This window comes from Anas platyrhynchos, chromosome 1, assembly GCF_047663525.1.
Source record: "Anas platyrhynchos isolate ZD024472 breed Pekin duck chromosome 1, IASCAAS_PekinDuck_T2T, whole genome shotgun sequence".
NCBI classification, from domain to species: domain Eukaryota; kingdom Metazoa; phylum Chordata; class Aves; order Anseriformes; family Anatidae; genus Anas; species Anas platyrhynchos.
Window position 1 is genome coordinate 171369353 of NC_092587.1, and position 16922 is coordinate 171386274.

The 16922-nt window shown below is 40.3% G+C and overlaps 1 long non-coding RNA gene across 1 annotated transcript in view; it reads right to left on the reverse strand.

Annotated features, from left to right (window-relative positions):
• Positions 1-13030: 13030 nt before the first annotated feature.
• LOC140001306 (uncharacterized) overlaps positions 13031-16922 on the reverse strand; it is a 34224-nt gene continuing 30332 nt past the window's right edge. The window contains exon 3 of the long non-coding RNA XR_011806390.1: positions 13031-13409. This is a non-coding gene — a long non-coding RNA (uncharacterized lncRNA). The remainder of the gene's footprint in view (positions 13410-16922) is intronic.

A 16922-nucleotide genomic window follows, 5' to 3' on the forward strand; every position in this document is an offset into this window, starting at 1 on the left:
ATAAGATCACACAAACGCATTGCAGCCCCCCACCCACGGAGGCCGCTTCGCTGTTGTCTGGATTCTGCCAGTGTGGAACTCTCAGGCTTAGACAGGACGCTTGCTGACTTATTGTCTTCTCATGTCACCGGGGTATACAGATTACTGGGGTGCCCGATGATCCATTCCTGTGAACAGAAACTCAGTTTTCATTAGTTTTGTTCTGAAGTTGGGGCGTCGGCTGTTTGGAGCTTCTCTGGCCGCACGAGTTGCCATACCTTCGTGGGCCCTCAGGCCCTGGACTTGCGCCTGGGGGGTGATCACTGTTGGGTCCGTACCCATTAGCCGCTGCAGGCTAGAGCCATACAGTGTGTGATCCGTCCCAGTTACTTGGGCCAGCTGTCTCATACAGTTGTCCCCCCATTCTCGTTTAAAAATGATCATCCCACCCCCATCAAAGATCAGTCTACAAGTTTGTTTTATATCAAACGGGAGCATGTTGTCTCCCCTGACAACACCATCTATGAGGGTGTAGACCATTGCAGAATGAAGCCCTTTATCCACAATGGCTTTAACAATCGCTTGTACATCCTTAGGGTTTGTTGGTGAGTGAACCCTCTGCCCCCCGTCTGTCACCCAGACCAGGAACGCTAGCATGGCCGATAGAGCCAAGATGGTGCATGCAATCTTAATTTTCCTCCGATCTGTGAGAGGAATTTCTCTGCCTCGCGGTGCAGCTTTATTTCGGATGGGGATATTTTTGCTATCTGTCCCCATTTCCTCCTCCGAATTTGAATCGGTATCTGATCCGGAGTCGGAGCTCGACTGACTGTTCACCTCCGCGTCCCGGTACCCTCCCATCGAGTTCCGGCCCTGCCCCCCACCCCTGCGAGCGGGCTGCTCTCTGCCTCGTGGCTCGCCCCGTCGCCTTCTCAGCGAGGCGTTTGCGCCACAGGAGCGTTTTCTCGGATGGCCGTCCCGATCGTCTCTCTGCCCTTCTCTCACGCTTCTACCTCCTCCCCGGTCGTCCCCGCAACCGTTCTCTTTCTCACATTTCCACGTGTTAGTAAAACCTAACATTTCATCCCCGTTCCCACCGGAGGCTTCTTCACCCGACTCTTCGTCTTCTAGTTCAGCACCGTACTGGGGCGCACATGGCCGTGGTCTCTCCCAGATTTCCTCAGGCTCTGGTTCCCCACCGGCACCCCTGGCTTCCTCAGCCGAGCCACCCCATAGCTTCCACAACTTTGATACGACCTTCACAAGGGTTTCCATCTTCCTTGTTCGTCCGGGAGCGTCCTCCCCGCCGAGCTGGTCCCGCCGCTCCGGCCGCCGTTCACCCGAATCCAGGAGTTTTCCCGGGTTTCGGCACCACTTGTTGCCTTCAGGGGGCAGTGGCGACCTGGTTCAGGAACGGCACGGCGACCAACCCCAGGCCTCTCGGTCCATCGGCTCACAGACACCAATGTGGTGGGTGGCAAATGGCGTTTATTGTCAAGTCACATGGGGTTATATACCCGAGGCCCATAGCGTCACTTCCGCTTGCTTACATCACAGGCCACACGCTACTGTCCATCAAGGGAGGGGCTCCACCTTTCCGTACATCGCGACATCTTCCGGCCACCAGACCCTAACTACCCACAAACTGACAGGCCTATAGTTCCCCGGATCTGCCCTCTGGCCCTTCTTGTGGATGGGCGTCACGTTTGCTAGCCGCCAGTCAACTGGGACCTCCCCCGATAGCCAGGACTGTTGATAAATGATGGTAAGCAGCTTGGCCAGCTCCTCTGCCAATTCACTCTGTACCCTCGGGTGGATCCCACCCGGCCCCATCGACTTACACACATCCAAGTGCTGTAGCAGGTCATCAGCCATTTCCTCATTGATAGTGAGGGCCACATTCTGCTCCCCATCCCCTTCCACCAGCTCAAGGTACTGGGTATCCAGAGAACAACTGGTATTGCCGCTAAAGACTGAGGCAAAGAAGGCACCTCTGCCTTTTCCTCATCTTTTGTAACAAGGTTTCCCCCCGCATCCAGTAAAGGATGGAGATTCTCCTTAGTCCTCCGTTTTGCGTTTCTACCTCCAGCCACATTGACTGCTGTGAAATATGAACAACTTCTTTTTGAACTGATAGCCAGAAGTGGGAAGCTGCCACTGATATAACCCATGGTGATGTTTCAGATAAACACTTTGGAAAATTAAATAAATAGAATGTTATCGCAACCATCACAATCTGACACCATCTTTTCATCAAGTTTCTCTTTTTTCCTTCCTTTTCTACATAAGGCTGTCAACTGTTTTCTACCCACTACCCACTTTTCATTCCGCCCTTTAATTTAGAAAATATATTATGTAATGATACCTTGATTTTAGATTTGCACTTTTATTATCATGTGGACTTTACATTAACATTTCTAAGGCATTAAAATCTACAGGTTATGGTTATGGGTACTGATCTTCTCATCATCTCCTATAATACACACAGCACTTCAGTAACTTAACTAAACTCTTGCAAAGTCTCTGAAGACTAATAAACATTTTCTCCTTCTCAGGATTTATTTGTTTACACTATATTAAATTGCTAGAGATCATAAAGATAAGCCTTCATCCTCTATACCATCATGACCTTTCTGAATGAGGACTGCCATAAAAGAAAACACTGCAGCATTTCAAATCTTTATGATAGTGTTTGGCTGACTGTTCTTTCAACAGCTTGCTGGTTTCCTAATGTTCCCTCTTCATGTTTTATTTCTTAAAACCCTTTTATTTTCACATCCGTATCATCTGCCAAGAACATATACTCTCTCTTAGTACAATATGACTCCTTACAAAGACTGAATAAAATTAAATAGATTAAATGGTAAGATTTATCAAAATTATGTTTTGAAATAAATATATGGATATGTATATAATCACTTCCTTTTGTAACAGGCAGGGAAACACCAAATGTCTTGCCAAACATTACCATCCAAATGATGGACATGTTCAACCACTTGAGAACAGGATATGAAATATTTTCTTTACAGCAAAGAAGTTCAAGGTGGATTATGATCCTCATCTGATATTCTCATCTGATAGTTTCAATCAATGGTGGTACACTTGTTACCAGGCTTGTTAAACTGAATCCACAGTTTGCAAAAGAAATGTAGCTATGATTTTGAGATTCAGCACTACACCTACCCAAACCTAGGCTATTTGAAGAAAATTATTACCATGATAATAAACAATCCAGTAAGAAGCAATCCATCTTAACTATGTTTAAATAAAGCCCGGTTTGTACAAATCTCTTCTATTAGACCAACAAACAGAAGTAGAGAAAACAGATACACAAGCTCTTCCTCAAGTCCTGAAAATGTACATGCTTGAAAGCGTGCCTGTTTTTTCCACCTACATCAGCTGCTCTATTAAAGGATATTACATTTCTGAAAACAAAATGAAACACTGGGTAAAGATTGATAACATCTCAAAGCAGGTCATTATTTAGTTATGGAAATGTTGTATGCATTTATAATTTTTTTATATATAAGCACATTTTTCAACCAGCTTTCTGAACTGTAATCCTGCAATGACTTATACCTCTGTTCAATATTCAGCTCAGAAGTAATGTCAAGAAGTAATGTCATGCCTTACAAGAGAAAGGCAAATAAATGTTTTTACACTGGAAATGCTATGACTGCCTTTATGTAAGAATCTTCTGATTCTTTTCCTCTCAGATCTGTGAGAAGGTTCCTTATCAGAATTGCAATATGATTTTAAACTAAATACTAAAAAGACAGCCTGATTTCCTTTGGAGTTACTAACCATTACTTAAAATAAATAAATAAATAAATAAATAAATAAATAAATAAATAAATAAATGTAAAGAAAGTGATATTTTCAAAAAAAAAAAAAAAAAAGAAAAAAAAAAGAAAAAGAAAAGAAAAGAAGAAGAAAGAAAAAGAGAGAGAGAGAGAGAGAGTATAATGAACCCTCAACCAAGTAGGAGGTACAATTGTATTGGGTGAAAGAAATAGGTATACAAATTACATATGCATAATTAGATGTAATTTACTCTGAATGTCTGACCTCCAAATTTCTAACACAGTCTATTTAATTAAGGGATGATATTGTTGTATCCCTCATTAGTTGTTCACTCTTAAAAGGACTGTGTAGTGCCTCATCATAATACACATCATTAAACCGTTGCCTTGATTATGTTTCTGTGTCCTACATTCCTTCCTTTCATATTTTTTTATCCTACTTTTCTCTTCTGAGGAAATTCAGTTATGTCTGAGAGATATTTTGACTTTTTTTGTTGTTGGTGGAGCTTTTTTCTTTTTTTCCCATACTGAAAAATTTTGAAATTTCTTATGCATATTTTGAACAATTTGATGAAATGTGGAAGAGATGCATTATTGACATTTTTGGTAAAAATAAGTCTCATCACTGAATGAAAATGTTTCTTCTTTACTTCTTTTCTAGACAACTGAACAAAAAAATGTTGTTAAGACATTCTGGTCTGAGAGCTACAGAACAAGAAAATAATTTCTCCATACTATTCTGTAAGACAAGTTCTGTAACAGAACTATGGGTTTCAAAATGTACCGAGAGCTTTGTGGATCTCATGACCTCCCTGCCAATGACAGGAAAGTATGATTTTATTATGGAGACATGCTCTTTTTCAGGGACTCCAGTGTCTCAAACAGATTTCATGACCAAACTACAATCTGATTGAGACAAATACTGACAGAGAAATGCTGGCAACAACAACATGAGTTCACAAAAAAATCATTTCTGTTTTGGTGAAGAATCCTTGGATGCATAACATTTCCACCAGATTTTCCTTCCCACTGCTAAATCATAACCCAAGAAAGGAATTGACTCAACAAGAGCCAGAGCAAGCAAAAAGGGCTCATATTTACAACAAAACACACCACATTTAGTTGGTCCAAATAAGTCTTAAATAAGATAAAGAAAGTGATCCTGGCACTGTAAAATATTAATAATGAAAACATTTAATTTCATTCAAGTTACTCATTAAGTGACAAGTGCTCAAAGTAGTATTTTAGAAGCTTTTGGTTTTGTTGTTATTGTATTCTGTTTGATGAGCAGGTTAATACAAGTCATCATTACCTATTTAATACCATTTAAAATTACCATTTAAAATTATAATATTAATTTAATACCATTAAATTACCTATTTAAACCACTGTATTGGACTTTCGGAGGGCTGACTTTGGGCTGCTCAGGACACTAGTTGGTGGAGTCCCATGGGAGGCGGTTCTGAAGGGCAGAGGGGTCCAGAAAGGCTGGGCGCTCTTTAAGAGGCAAATCCTAATGGCGCAGGAGCGGTCTATTCCCATGCGCCCAAAGATGAGCCAGCGGGGAAGAAGACCAGCCTGGCTCAACAGAGAATTGTGGCTTGAGCTTAGGAGGAAAAAGAGGGTTTATAATCTTTGGAAAATTGGGCAGGCCACTAAGGAGGACTATAAGGATGTAGCGAGGCTGTGCAGGGACAAGATTAGGAAGGCCAAAGCTCATCTGGAGCTCAATCTGGCTACTGCTGTTAAAGATAACAAAAAACGCTTTTATAAATACATCAACACAAAAAGGAGGACTAGGGAGAATCTCCATCCTTTACTGGATGCGGGGGGAAACTTAGTTACAAGAGATGAGGAAAAGGCGGAGGTGCTTAATGCCTTCTTTGCCTCAGTCTTTAGTGGCAAAACCGGTTGCTCTCTGGATACCCAGTACCCAGAACTGGTGGAAGGGGACGGGGAGCAGGATGTGGCCCTCACCATCCACGAAGAACTGGTTGGTGACCTGCTACGGCACTTGGATGTGCACAAATCGATGGGGCCGGATGGGATCCACCCAAGGGTACTGAGAGAACTGGCAGAGGAGCTGGCCAAGCCCCTATCCATCATTTATCAGCAGTCCTGGCTATCGGGGGAGGTCCCAGCTGACTGGCGACTAGCAAATGTGACGCCCATCTACAAGAAGGGCCGGAGGGCAGACCCGGGGAACTACAGGCCGGTCAGTTTGACCTCAGTACCAGGGAAGCTCATGGAGCAGATCCTCTTGGGAGTCATCATGCGGCACTTGAAGGGCAAGCAAGCGATCAGGCCCAGCCAGCATGGGTTTATGGAAGGCAGGTCCTGCTTGACGAACCTGATCTCCTTCTACGACAAAGTGACGCGCTGGGTGGATGAGGGAAAGGCCGTGGATGTGGTCTACCTTGACTTCAGCAAGGCTTTTGACACCGTCTCCCACAGCATTCTCCTCAAGAAACTGGCTGCTCTTGGCTTGGACTGGCGCACGCTTCGTTGGGTTAGAAACTGGCTGGATAGCCGGGCCCAAAGAGTTGTGGTGAATGGAGCCAAGTCCAGTTGGAGGCCAGTCACTAGTGGCGTCCCCCAGGGCTCGGTGCTGGGGCCGGTCCTCTTTAACATCTTCATCAATGATCTGGATGATGGCATTGAGTGCACCCTCAGTAAGTTTGCAGATGACACCAAGCTAGGTGCGTGTGTCGATCTGCTCGAGGGTAGGAAGGCTCTGCAGGAGGATCTGGATAGGCTGCACCGATGGGCTGAGGTCAACTGTATGAAGTTCAACAAGGCCAAGTGCCGGGTCCTGCACCTGGGGCGCAATAACCCCAAGCAGAGCTACAGGCTGGGAGAGGAATGGTTGGAGAGCTGCCAGGCAGAGAAGGACCTGGGAGTGATGGTGGACAGTCGGCTGAATATGAGCCAGCAGTGTGCTCAGGTGGCCAAGAAGGCCAACGGCATCCTGGCTTGTATCAGAAACACTGTGACCAGCAGGGCTAGGGAGGTGATCGTCCCCCTGTACTCGGCTCTGGTGAGGCCGCACCTCGAGTACTGTGTTCAGTTTTGGGCCCCTCGCTACAAGAAGGACATCGAGGTGCTTGAGCGGGTCCAAAGAAGGGCGACGAAGCTGGTGAGGGGCCTGGAGAGCAAGTCCTATGAGGAGCGGCTGAAGGAGCTGGGCTTGTTCAGCCTAGAGAAGAGGAGGCTCAGGGGTGACCTTATTGCTCTGTATAAGTACATTAAAGGAGGCTGTAGAGATGTGGGGGTTGGCCTGTTCTCCCATGTGCCTGGTGACAGGACGAGGGGGAATGGGCTAAAGTTACGCCAGGGGAGTTTTAGGTTAGATGTTAGGAAGAATTTCTTTACTGAAAGGGTTGTGAGGCACTGGAACGGGCTGCCCAGGGAGGTGGTGGAGTCACCATCCCTGGAAGTCTTCAAAAGACGTTTAGATGTAGAGCTTAGGGATATGGTTTAGTGGGGACTGTTAGTGTTAGGTTAGAGGTTGGACTCGATGATCTTGAGGTCTCTTCCAACCTAGAAATTCTGTGATTCTGTGATTCTGTGTAATACAGAAAAATGCAAGAAAACCCACTTCGAAATTTAAGAAGCAAAGGAGAAAATTTTGGGGAAAAAAAAAAAATGGTTTACATATTACTTTATTCATTTTCAATGTAGTACAAAATTACCTTTCCATCCTTAAAACTCTTAAAAAAAAAAAAAAGTAAAAAAACAAAAAACTCTTGAAAACTATTTCTTTGTAGTCACTGTTGGGTGATCCCAAATTCTTACAGCTACATTTGCTCATATATAAGTAAAATGATATCATGAAAATACAACACCTGCTTTATTTAGAGGATTGTGGGTATTCTATTTTTTAAACTTTCTGTGGAACAGATACTAAAACTACAAGGCAAAATTCTGCTTTCCACATACCCAAACACCCAGAGTGTCAGTGTACATAAGCTCACAAGAGAAGTCCATCCTTCTTTAATTTATTAGAAAATCTGTAGTGTGCTTGATCTGTAGGACTAAGATCAGCATTTCTTATTTCTAGGAAGACACATCTGAGAGATTGCACTATAGAAACATTGTGAAGAAGTCAAGAGCCAGTATTAGAGTTTTCCTTAAGGGAGGGAAGCATAGTAGGACACAGGCTCAGTAATTCCACAGTTGACTGAGTAGCTGAAGAGCTTATTCAAATATTGTCATGGGTCTAATAGAACATCTGTAGTTCACGTTGGATTACTCATGGTGTCCAGAACATCAACAGCTGAAGAAAGCCTGATCAAAGAATCATAGAATGTCTTGGGTTAGAAGGGACATTAAAGATAGTCTAACTCCACCCCCCATGCCATGCAACCCACTAGATCACACTGGCCAAAGATCTGTCCAGCCTGGCCTCGAACACCTCCAGAGGTGGGGCATCCACAAATTCTCTGGGCAACCTGTTGCAGTGTCTCTCTACCCTTACATTGAAGATTTTCATCTTAATGTCTAATCTAAATCTATCCTCTTTTAATTTAAGACCATTCCCCTTTGTCCCATTATTATATACCCAAATAAAGAGTCCTTCTCCATCCTTTTTGTAAATATTGAAAGGCTGCAATGAGGTCTTCCCAAAGCCTTCTCTTCTCCAGGCTGAACATCCTCAGTTCTCGTAACCTTTCTTCACAGGAGAATGATGGACCTACAAAATGATGGATCTACAAAATATCCTATTATGAAAGATACAGAAGAAGGCAGACACTATCCATCATGCCCCAGAGCTTTGAAGAGTTGACATTATTTGACCCAGATTATGACACTACAAGGGGATATTATCAAACATTCGGAGGAATGCGATTTACCACAGCCCTAACAGCATCCCCACCCACAACTCATTTACACTTCTTAACTCCATCTGATGGCATCTCTGATCATAAGTCATGAGTGAGGCAAATAGAAGCTCTGGAGACATTGAACTTGTTGAGATTAGAGAGACTATAAACATCTGTGATGTACAAAAACTGAGTAATATTGCATTTTTGACTGATTGTGAAAATTTGTTCATTTACAGCCAAGTTTCTTATACATTTCTTTCTGCTCAAGATTTATGTCCTAATTTGCATTTTGATGTGCTTTGAATCAGAGCAGGACACACTAACCAGATCTGGAATTATAGTCCCTTTAAAATGAAACTATGAACTGCATTGTACACCTGCTTGTATAATCTATAAAGATAATGCTGACTATGCTCAGAATAATATTGAATGCATTTACACATTAATTATTCTTTGAACATGACAACATGATTAGTATGAAGGTTTTCTTTCTAATCGCATTCTTCCCTTCTCAGTAAGAATCTTAAACTTAGACGTGGCCCTTCAATGGGTTACGTATATGTCCTGATTTCAGCTAGGATAGAGTTAGTTTTCCTCCTGGCAGCTGGTATGGTGCTGTGTCTTGGATTTAGGATGAGAATTATGTTGATGACACCCTGATGTTTTAGTTGTTGTAGAGCAGTGCTTATACAGAGACAAGGACTCTTCAGCTCCTCATACTGCCCTGCCAGCAATGAGGGTGTGGATACAGCAGAAACTGAGAGGAGACACAACCAGAACAGCTGACCCAAACTGAATGAAGAGATATTCCATACCATGTGGCATCGTGATCAACAATTACTGTGGGGTGGCTGGCTGTGTGTGGGAGACCGCTGCGTCAGCAGGTGGTGAGCAATTGCATTGTGCATCACTTGTGTTGTACATTTCTTCTTCTACTTCTGATTATTATTATTTCTCTTCCTATTAAACTATCTCAATGTTTTGTTTTGTTTTGTTATTCTCCTAATTTTCACCCCCATCCCAATTGGGGGGGGGAGGGGAGGAGGAGGAAGGAGGAGCAAACAGTTGTGTGGTGCTAAGAGCTGCCTGCCTGCCCAATTAAACCACAATATCTGAATACCACCTTATCTGAATACCAAAAACCACCTTATCTGAATACCGAAAACACTCTGCCAAAGCCAGATTTAAGAGGCCAGATATCACTTCATGAAGAGAAATGACATGAATGTAGCTGAATAAGAAAGGTCTTGACAAGCATATGTGTCTTGTGGGAAAATACTAGATACATGGCAAGGACAAGAAAATGGGATGTTAGGAAAGCATTTTTGTTTTTCCTCTGTAGAATAAATTCTGAAGGAATATCAAGAGTGTTTGATTTCTGCTTTTGAAAAGTAAGAAGCATGGTGTGGAGGCGGGGGTCTATTATCTCTTGGCTAACTGTAAAAATGCCTTCCAAAACAAATTGATTTCTTCAAATTCTGATCTGATAAATATACTCAAATTACTTTCTAGCTTAAACTTTTCAATGCTAATTTATTCCCCTCTCTCCTTTCACAGATCAATTGCATGTCTCATTTTTCTCTTATTTAATTAGATTTGGGCTCCTCAGCCTGCACAGAAGAAAAAGCAAGATAGCTAAACTGGTCTGTCAGAACAGAAGGGGCATTCAGTACAGCTGTGTCAGAGTCTGGAGTTTCATTCCTTGTCAGATGTTCTTTCTGTGTACTTGTACAGACTGAGAGATTGTTTTCTAAATGTTAAATTATCTCTAGTTGAAGACAAACCTGACTGGCAAAGGTCAGTAAGCTGAGGGTAGGCAAGAGGTTGGGAGGGGACATAGCCAGTATAGGGGAAGCCAAAATGACCAAAGGGATGTTCCATGCCATATAACATAATGGTCAGCAATAAAAGCTGAAGGAAAAGAGGAAGGAGCAAGGGAGGGGATGCAAATCCATGGCTAAGGAATTTGTCTTCCAAATAAACCACTATGCACTAAGGACCTGGTTCCCAGGAAGTGGCTGGACACCTGCTGATGGGAAGTAGAGAATAAAAAGGCTGCCTGCTGATGGGAAGTAGAGATTTTTTTTTTTCCTTTTGTTTAGCTCCCTTGCATGGCCTTTGCTTTTCTTTCTAAACTGTCTTTATTCCAACCTACAAGCTCGTCCATCTTACTTACTCCCTCTGTCCCGTTGAGGAGGAAAAGTAGAGACCGACTGGGTGAGTTGTCTGGAAGCCAGCCAAGGTCATCTTACCACAATACCATAGGAACAAGATTTATCCAATGGATGAATCTTTCCATACAGTGAAAGATATTCTACACAAAGATTAGACAAAATCTGTATAATATTTAATCTTTAGTCACTTCTGATCATATATATATATATATTAACAAGATAGTTTCTTTTACACTGTGATGGAAAAGAAGCCTGTTTCAGAAGACAGAAACAGAAAGAGAGTTGACAGGTCTTTTACAAGGACCTGGATTCATATTCAGAGAGAGTAAACATTTCTGAGCTTCTGGGATATGAAAAGTCACTCAGAAAGCAGTCTCAAGAGGCATTTACTATTCACTTTGAAACAACACACCCACTACAACAGAGCCAATAACAGCTCAGATAAATCAATGGGTAAGCACTCTTTCCCATACTGATAGGAAAACAATTCTACCACTGGGTACGGAAGGTCCATAAGAGTTCTCAGATTTTGGTTTTTGTTTCTGCCAATAAGATCTGCAATGGCATAAACTTGGTCTATATGCCTAGGAAATAATTGCCTCTACGTTTTCTGATGAATGCTTTCATCAAGTTACTTCGCTTTCAGCCTCAGAAAGAGAAGTGCTGATCTTTTAGGTGCTTAGAGACATCAAGAAGGTAGATTAGGTACACCACACAAAAATAATTTTTGAAGGCATCACCAGCAAAGGACCGATGTTAATCATTAGGAAAGCCTATAGCCTAACTGAAGGCTAAACAAGATAGCCTAAACAAGAAGTGATGCCAATAAGTTAAAAATTATCTGATGGCCTTACAAAAGGCCATGCCTTTCATGCTTCCATCCTTAATACATCTTTCCAAGTATGATAGTAGTGTCAAGACTTTTGTGAACTGCAGGAGAGTGAGCCCAACAGGCATTGTGTTTAATTTTCTTTATCTGCAGGGCTAAGATGCTCTTATCCTGCCTTACCACTATTGGAACAGTTGGACAGAAAACAGTACCCCTAGGCACATAAACCTTGGATTGCTTCTGGAGATGTTTCCATTAAGTTTTTCATCAGGTATGCTAGAAGGGTCACTCCTATAAATATATTGACATATTTAGCCATGTAATTAATTCACTGCAGAACACTGTTATTTGACAAAATTTCCCTGTCGAGAAAGCTGCTTCAGGCTTTACAACTTTCAAAACAATGACTTTTGTACATTTTCTGCAAATATATGTATCTTTTGCTGCTAGTGATTCATATATACATCAAATAAAATGTCTAGAAGGCTTTTCTGTTGACATTGCCAACTTGATTAATCAAGTCTTGTTGATTTTAGTCCTTCAAGTTTTGCCTTAAAAATATTCATCGAGTTTAATCTTTCAATTATGGATACTTGCTTTCTAAATGTCACAGCAACAGCAACTTCTTCACACTCTCAACAGCCAGCACTTTAGAACACACTACAAATTTTATTTTGAAAGCAGCAAAAATCATAAACTTTATGTATGTCATATTTCTTCTTTACTTTTCTGCTTTTTGAAAGTTCCATTAGGAACTTTATCCCATGATCCAGAAGGAAGTAGAGTTAATAAAGCATTGCCATATCTAGCAACAGTTTCACAGGCTTTATACTGCGTTTGGAGTTTCTTAGGACTAAGGCTTGTCTAACTTGTTTTGATCTATCTGCTGATTTGTTTTAGTTTGTTTATCCATGGCAGATTTTTTCCTAATGAACAGGTCGCTAAACTTAATTTGTTTTGCTTTTGTTAATGTATCTATGGTACAGCCATCATTTTATACAGACAGTAAGAACAAGTAGGTATTCTGTACAAAATGACATATTTGTGACACTAGCATAATGATGCAGTGCAAAGGAATATGGGCCAGATATGGCAGGCAGCAAGGGTCTTGAACTGGGGAGACAAGATAGACAGTAGAGGGATTACAGGCATGTGGTGATGAGAAAATGAGCACAAACTGGCACCAGAAGACTAGAAACAATTCAGAAATGGTCATTTGAAGAAGTGCAGACATGGAGCTAAGCAAAAACAGTTTTAGGAGTAAAAAAAAAAAAAAAAAAAAAAAAAGAAGAAAAACAGCTATCTAACTTAAGCAAAGCAAACAAGCAAACAACAATAAAAATATGTAGAAATTTCAGATATAATGTGACCTAGCACACCAAGGAAGAAAAAGAAAAGTGTAGTGATTGTTAGGAAATAAATAAAAATATCCCAAATGGATGCTAGGGTAGGGAAGAATAAACTGTCATCACAATCATACTTCTCTCAACAAAGGTTTTGGGATGCTGGCATCACATCAGAGTAAAATCATTTATCTTAGGATCCAGAACATTGGTAAGGTGACCATAACACCATTTTTGTGGGTTTATTACTCTCACAAAACCACAGATGGACCGAAAAACAGGACAGTCCAGCAAAGGGACTGAAAAACCTCATATGAGGAAAGGTTGAGAGAAACTGTTCTATCTGGGGATAAGAGTCAAGGTGGTGTTTTTGATGTGTATAATTACCTGACAGTGGGATAGTCAGGCCCTTCTCAGTGGTGTCCATTGACAGGACAGGAGGCAGCAGGCACAAACTGAAATATAGAAAATTGTGCTTAAGTATGAGAAAAATGAGGGAGGAGAAACACTGTAACAGATACCCCAGAGAAGCTGTGGAGTCACCAATCCTGAAGACATTCAAAACCTAACTGAATGTGGCCCTGAGCAACCTGCTGTAGTTCACACCTCCTTTGAGCAGGGTAATTGGACTAGATGATCTTCAGAGACATGTTTTCTATAATTCAGTGTGAATCTATGATGCAGTATGTATAAAATTGTTAATTTTATTATGATAGTTTTTCCTTCAGTATTACTCTCTTTTTACTTTTTTTTTAAAGTATTACATCTGAACTTACAATAATTTATTGTTGAAACTGTTAAGATTTCAAATGCACTAACAATAAATTGGCAGCTTTACATATGATCTGTGTTTCTTTTCTCTCTGTAGCAAGATACTCAAAAAGTACTGTCAATTGATACCAAACTGCATACATAGTGTAGTAATCAGTGTCAAGGCAATGTATTCATTCACAATTTCCACTGGATAGTTCATTTTGTCAGGTACTGTATGTATCACTGCTTAACTTCAATAGAATGATTAAATCTTCTTTAAAATGTGTTACATTTTATTTTGTTGAAGGTCAGCCCAGTCACATGGACAGTTCCAACTCTAATACAATTTGACAAGCTAGTAAAGATGTTTCAGGAAGCTCGATAACCTTATTCTCAACAAAGAGCAATCATGGTGATTCTCAGGTTATAGCAATAACTAAAGCATGCTTTGTAAGGTTTCTGTTGTACATGCAGTAGCCCAAGCTTCTAGAATGCTTGTGGGTTGTTTTTGTTTTGTTTTGTTTGTTTGGGGGGATTTTTTTTTATTTTATTTTTTTATTTTTTGGTTGGTTGGTTGTTTTGTTTTGTTTTGTTTTTGTTTTGTTGGATGTTTGATTTTTCTTGTTGTTGTTGTTCTTGATTTTGTTTAACGGTTATGAGACATGTTAGTTTCCAATTTATATGTTCACTGGTTTTGTTTTGTTGCTGACTTTCTCTACTAGCAGTAATACTACCCTAGTTTGGAAAAAAAAGGGGAAAAAAACAAACAAACAAGCAAAAAAAGTAGATTATTATGAAGTACTTTGTTGCTCTGATTTTGGCCTTTGGCCAAAAGGGTGGATGACACTGAAAGTTCCTATAAGATCCTGAGTAAAAGAGTAAACACAAGAGAAAATGAGAACTTATTAGTCCTACAGAAAGAACTGAGAGACCTCACTGAATGAAAAAAATAAAAAAATAAAATAAAGCAAATATTTCAGAAAGAGAAGAAATTTTGATTTAAACTTTTGCATCCTATGGAATATGTCAAAATTGTCCACCAGGTTTCTTATTCATATTTACAGAGAAAACTAGTGGGTTTTGTAGCACCACAGATATCAGTGGATGGCAATTACGGCTGAAAATCTCATGATCAATCTTAAATATGAAAAGCTCTCAAAGATAAGTTCTGGTCAATGGGTGATCTAGTATCCTCCTGAAAGTGATCATCACATACTGTGCTGTACTGACTAGTATAACTCCCTGGGTAGAAAAATAAGAGAGAACATTAATGAGGACAAAGGAAGAGCTGCAAATACTTATATATATTAGAAATAAGCAGTTTGGAATTGTTCCACTACTAAGCTCAAATGAACTGATCGTAATTGGCAGTTTATAATTCAAAGAGTAATGCCATCATTTAGTCAGCCTTTGATTGTGTTGATGACTCCACAAATAGATACGTCTGTAAACAAGGAACTTAAAAGTCAGGGAATTACTCATTAGTCTCAGAGATTTTTCTTTTTTAATACTTCATGCATGTATTTTAGATTACAGTTCACTGTTTCTATTCAGCAGCAAAACTGATATATTGTTTTTTTCTCTGTGTACATAGAAATGTACAAAACACATACAAAGAAAGGCATGTAGAGGAAATGTAATGCTGTGTAATCTAAACTATGACACTGAATCTGACATCAGTCATCAATAAAATATCAAAAATCTGTCTGACAAAGGAGGAATTGCAACATTTTTCTGGGTTTAAATGGTCCAAGACCCATCTCCTTTTAAATGCAATGAGACAAATTTTTGCTGCTTATACTGGCATTGAAATAATATCAGCTGCAGTGGAAAATACAGGTAGAACATTTGAGACAGAAAAACTAATCTGGTTGTACAGTTTTGAAGTGTTGTTGATGAAACTTCTGCAAATAAAATCAACATTAATGCAGAAGCAATTTCTGACTCCGTCAATCAGTTTCACCCTGGGTAAAGCCAGGCAATGTTCAGAATACTTGTTGTTTCTGTTAAAGAAAATCATTGGGACTCTGAATTAATTATTGTGTTTAGTGAAATATTACATGACTACTGCTACTAGCAGTAACAGGCAAAGACATCAGCTTTGGTTTCTTTCACTATAGCCTTTTTGTCACATTTCATCAAAAGAAGCACAATGTCATTGTTCCCCTTTCCTTCTGTTACAGCTATCATGCTGGTTCTCCATTATGAGGGTCATACTAAGATCAATCAATATCTGTAACTGCTGCTCCTAACAGCAGAAATGGTATATCACATCACCTGTCTTTCTGGTAATTTAAGTGAATCCTTCTTGTGACATTTATAAAAGAGATTAAAATATAAGGTAAGAAGAAAAGACTTTTTTAACCTGCAACTTCTACTGGTTTCTCACCATGGGAATTATCCCTAATTCAATTCTCTTACATAGAAATGAAATTCTACAATATAGAAAGTGTAATTAAGCTGTAAGGAAACCAAGAGTCAACAAACATGACAAATGGTGGATCACTTGCTGAACAGGGAGTATCCTTAGAGCTGGCCAACTGGGAAGAGATCCAGAGCGGTATCTCTGTTCCCCAATTTCAATGATTTAAACACCCAAATTAAATTTCATCCATTTAGAGTAACTACTTTTTACATGTGCAGATGTCCAGGACTATTCTCTGGCATCTAACTTACACAGAACAGCTCAAATAAAACTATTAAATTTCTAGACACTCCAAAATAATGTGGCCTCTGTAAACCACCTATTTCAAATGACTTGTCTAAATGGTGATAACTGGCACATTCAACAGTATAAGCAATAGGGATTGAAATGTATAGGAACATTACCTGGCATTTCTTCACTGATACAGTTAATTATTGTAAGTACTATTGAACTACTTGCAGGAGATAGATACCTAACTGAGTTCATTGACCATAACACAACAGCCCAGGGCTTAGAGCAGGAGTGCTGGGTCCTAGACTGCATAAAATTTTGTTGCTATTTCAGAAGAGATAGCTTTCCCTCTTTCTATTGTTTGTAGTTTTATAATGCCAGAACAATTAAAAAGTCTGAGCCTGGGAGAATTTATCACTAGCCTGCACATTTCACATTCACAAAGAGTCAAGAACCCATATATTCCAGCTCATATAAATTACACACAAACCCATCAGTTTTGACCCTCTTAAGAGATGTGCAGGGAATAACATCAGTTATAAGAAAGATTCCTTGTTTT